General features: G+C 40.0%; 1 long non-coding RNA gene across 1 annotated transcript; it reads right to left on the bottom strand.

The window, feature by feature from the left end:
- Positions 1-2442: 2442 nt before the first annotated feature.
- Positions 2443-4017, bottom strand: LOC117220777 (uncharacterized). The gene is made up of 2 exons (XR_004490351.2): positions 3877-4017; positions 2443-3684 (listed from the first exon to the last, which is right to left on the bottom strand). It is a non-coding gene; the product is annotated as an uncharacterized LOC117220777 (long non-coding RNA).
- Between the last annotated feature and the right edge of the window lie 17 nt (positions 4018-4034).

Here is a 4034-nt window from a genome sequence, read left to right as displayed (position 1 = left end):
ACACAAGGCGCTGCAATATTAAAATTTCAGAAAATACCTGAATGAGGCTTTTCAAGCAATTAAGTCCTTTCATTTTTATTACCTATCCTTAACGCTTGGAAAGCATTTCCTTTACCTGATAAAAATGTAAATCGTAGAGTCGTAAACTAAAAGCCATTAGCTACGAATGTAACTTACGGATTTCCAAAAATTTCAATAATTGTAATATACTTGATAAATAATTCTTAACTCTAATTCTATAAAACTCTGAGTTTGAGAATTTTTTTGTAGATAATTACTATATTAAATATGTAGTCTTTTTAAGAGGATATGGATGCAAGTTTCAACTTCGTTTTTCAAATCTTTAACAGCAAAAATCGTATAAAATTGTGATATTATTCGTTGCTCTCGAAACTCCTTCTTGTACAGTATAATATTGATTGCTGATCGCCTCAATTAAAAAGTACTGGGATGGTTGAATTAAAAAAATTCTGTAGATTCGTAAACTAAAAACCATTAGCTACGAATGTAACTTAGGGTTCAAACATTTCAATAATTATAATATACTTGATAAATAATTCTTAACTCTAATTCTATAAAACTCTGAGTTTGAGAATTTTCTTGTAGGTAATTACTACATTAAATATGTAGTCTTTTTAAGAGGATATGGATGCAAGTTTCAACATCATTTTTCAAATCTTTAACATCAAAAATCGTATATAATTGCGATATTATTCGTTGCTTTCGAAACTCCTTCTCGTACAGTAGAATATTGATTGTTGATCGCCTCGGTTAAAAAGTACTGGGATGGCTGAATTAAAAAAATTTTGTTGATTCATAAAGTAGAAATCATTAGCTAAAATGTAGCTTACGTGTTTTCGAAAATTTTAATAATTGTAATATACTTGATAAATAATTCTTAACTCTAATTCTATAAAACTCTGAGTTTGAGAATTTTCTTGTAGGTAATTACTACATTAAATATGTAGTCTTTTTAAGAGGATATGGATGCAAGTTTCAATTTCGTTTTTCAAATCTTTAACAGCAAAAATCGTATAAAATTGCGATATTATTCGTTGCTTTCGAAACTCCTTCTCGTACAGTAGAATATTGATTGTTGATCGCCTCGGTTAAAAAGTACTGGGATGGCTGAATTAAAAAAATTTTGTTGATTCATAAAGTAGAAATCATTAGCTAAAATGTACCATACGGGTTTTCGAAAATTTTAATAATTGTAGAAATAATCGTTGTTTCAAGACGTTCGCAAATACGTTGGACTGTTTGATCGAGAATCCTATGGGACGAAAAGTGCAAGTCGAATTATCGCGCCACGTGTGTTAAATGAAGCATCAGGCATATGGATGCGCGAAAAGAGTGAGGACCCAAGTACGATAAAGTGAAATACGCTGCATTGGTGGTCGGTGTGACTTTATGCTGATATTATACTCTCTTGCTCACTCATCACGTCCTCTCTTTGTCTAGAACCGTAAGGGCAGCACTGTTTAGCTGTGAATCATCAACCAATCAAATTTCTCTACCCGCTTCATGTTACTAAGCTGGCTATCCCCGCTTCGCTCATTATGGTGACTATTGTAAGCCGCTGCGGGGCATCGGCTTAGGATAATAAAGCAGGTAAAGAAACTGCTTCTCCTCTGATTGTTTGATGCTTTACAGCTAAACAGTGCTATCCTCGCAGTTTTAATCATAAAAGAGAAAGTAGCGAATGAGCAAGAGAGTACGAGAGTACTCACTTAACGCTGTTTCGTCTTCACTCTATTCGCGTACCCGTTTGTCTCTGGCGCTCTATCTGAAACACGCGGCGCAATATTCAACTTGTACTTTTAGCCAGGTAGGATTCTCGACCTCATAGTCTAGCGTATTTGCGAAGGTCTTGAAACTACGATCATTTGTACAATTATTAAAAGTTTCGAAAACCCGAAAATTACCTACATTTTAGCTAACGGTTTTTAGTTTATGACTCTACGAAATTTTGTTAATACAGCCATCCCAGTACTTGTCAACTGGGACGACCAGCAATCAATGTTCTACTCTGCGAGAAGGATTTTCATAAGCAATGAATAATTTCTTAATTTCATGCGATTTTTACTTTCAAAAATTTGGAAAACCAAGCGGAAACTTGCATTCATATTCTCGTAGAAAGGCTATACATTTAATTCAGTAATTGCCTACATTAAATGGCCCATGATTTATGGTTGTGAACCGCCCGGCCTGGCGGTCCCAAGACCGAGAGAGGGCTCAAACAATAAAAATTTTCACAGGTATCCTTAATCGTTTTATTGCTGGTCTAGGTACTTCCTTCCTTTTGTATGCTGTGAAATAACGATTTCACAGCATACAAATGTGCATTAGACGCATATTTATTTCCACGATGAAAATGATTTTGTTCACTGTTTACTACGTAAAAACAAAAACGATTTGTTGGAATATTGAGGATTTGGACAATTATATTAGTGAGATATTTATTCGAAATAATTTCGAACTACATAGTTTGAATAAGTTCGATTTGTTCCGTCTATTTATTCTATCGATCTGTTCAGTTAACTTATTCGATCAATCTGTACCGTTTGTTTATTCGATTAAAGTATTCTATCTATTTATTTGAACAAACTATTCCATTTATTTATTCGAACAAACTACTCCGTCTATTTATTTAACCATTGTACAATTATTCGAATCATAATGAGGATACATATTTGTTAACTGTTTTTATTTCGCCACTTTCTCTCTTTGTCTAAAACTGTGGGGACAGCACTGTTCAGCTGTGAAGGGTCAACCAATCAGAGGAGAAGCAGTTTCCCTACCTGCTTCTTAATTCGAAGCCGGCTGGCCCCTGATTGGCTCACTACGGAGAGGCACTCCTGTAACTAAAAGATGCCCCCACCACTCTTGACTTCGATAAGGCATCGAGTCCTTGCCAGAAACTATTCTTCATTAATCTCGACTTGCCCTCTCGCGGGTCTTGGTTGAAGAGGAAGCACAGTGTCGCCGTCTGTCGTTCAGAAACTATAATCGATCAAACCGGAAGCTTTGTAGCCGCTCGCGTAAAGGCCAGGAGCCAGCGTTGGCCACATGTGTTTTGTGGACCGCTTTTCCGTGGAAAAAGGTCGCCGAAAATGCCGTGTTTACGTAATCCGTGTTAACGCGACATTAAAAACGGTGCCTCCGAATTCATCGCAGTTGTGACAAAACCTCTCTGCCCGTCCACGAAGGGAACTACGAAGGAAAACCCAGGAATTACAAAAGAAGATCCGACCCGAAGATAAATTCTAGGCCCGACAAGGTGTGCTCCGATTGTCCTGTAACTCTTGTCGCCTCGCTGTTCTATACCACGATCAACCACGGGTCCGCCCTTAAAAAGGTACACGTTCGATAATCCCGTGCCGGTTAATTTTGCGCTCGGCTCTCGTGAAATCGCCGAGTCAGCGTGTTCTTAACCACGCACAGCCCTGTCGCGCCTCGTGTGTTCCGAAGTTCTCGGGTACGTGTGTTTAAGAACGTGTCGGAAACTGCAGAGTCGATCTCGAATCGTCAGGGTTTCGACAATCGTATCGTGGACACGTGCGGGGAGAAAGAATATTCAGAGGATCGTTTGTTAACGACCGCGTGCGTGCACGCCGCGCCTTCTGGAAACGGCGAACCCTCGTGACGAGCCTGCCGAGTGGGCGTTCTCTCTCCCTCGCTGATCTGAAAGAGAACATACGCATAATCTCGGTGACGCGGCGTTCGACACGTGCCTCTTTCCGAAATTCGATTCGTTCGTGCGACAATTGCACGGCGACTCCGGCGAGACATGCGTCCGGTTCACAGCGCGGAGGATGTGCCTAGGTTGGTGTAGTAAAGCCGAGTCGACTCTCGCGAACAGCTCTCGATACTTACAGTCTTGCAACGAGGCAGCCGGACAGGATTGATGTGCTCCAGGGTGTTCGACGCGTCCCGGGACCCCTCGACTGCCTGAGAGTCCTCATCGTCCTGTAAAAAGACTTTCCGGACTCCTCGTGCTCCGAGACCTCGTGTTTTCCTCTTTCGCCGCGTGC

The sequence above is a fragment of the Megalopta genalis genome, chromosome 9, assembly GCF_051020955.1.
Source record: "Megalopta genalis isolate 19385.01 chromosome 9, iyMegGena1_principal, whole genome shotgun sequence".
NCBI lineage: Eukaryota > Metazoa > Arthropoda > Insecta > Hymenoptera > Halictidae > Megalopta > Megalopta genalis.
Note: the sequence above shows the minus strand (reverse complement) of the source record. Positions and strands in the feature narration are given on the sequence as shown.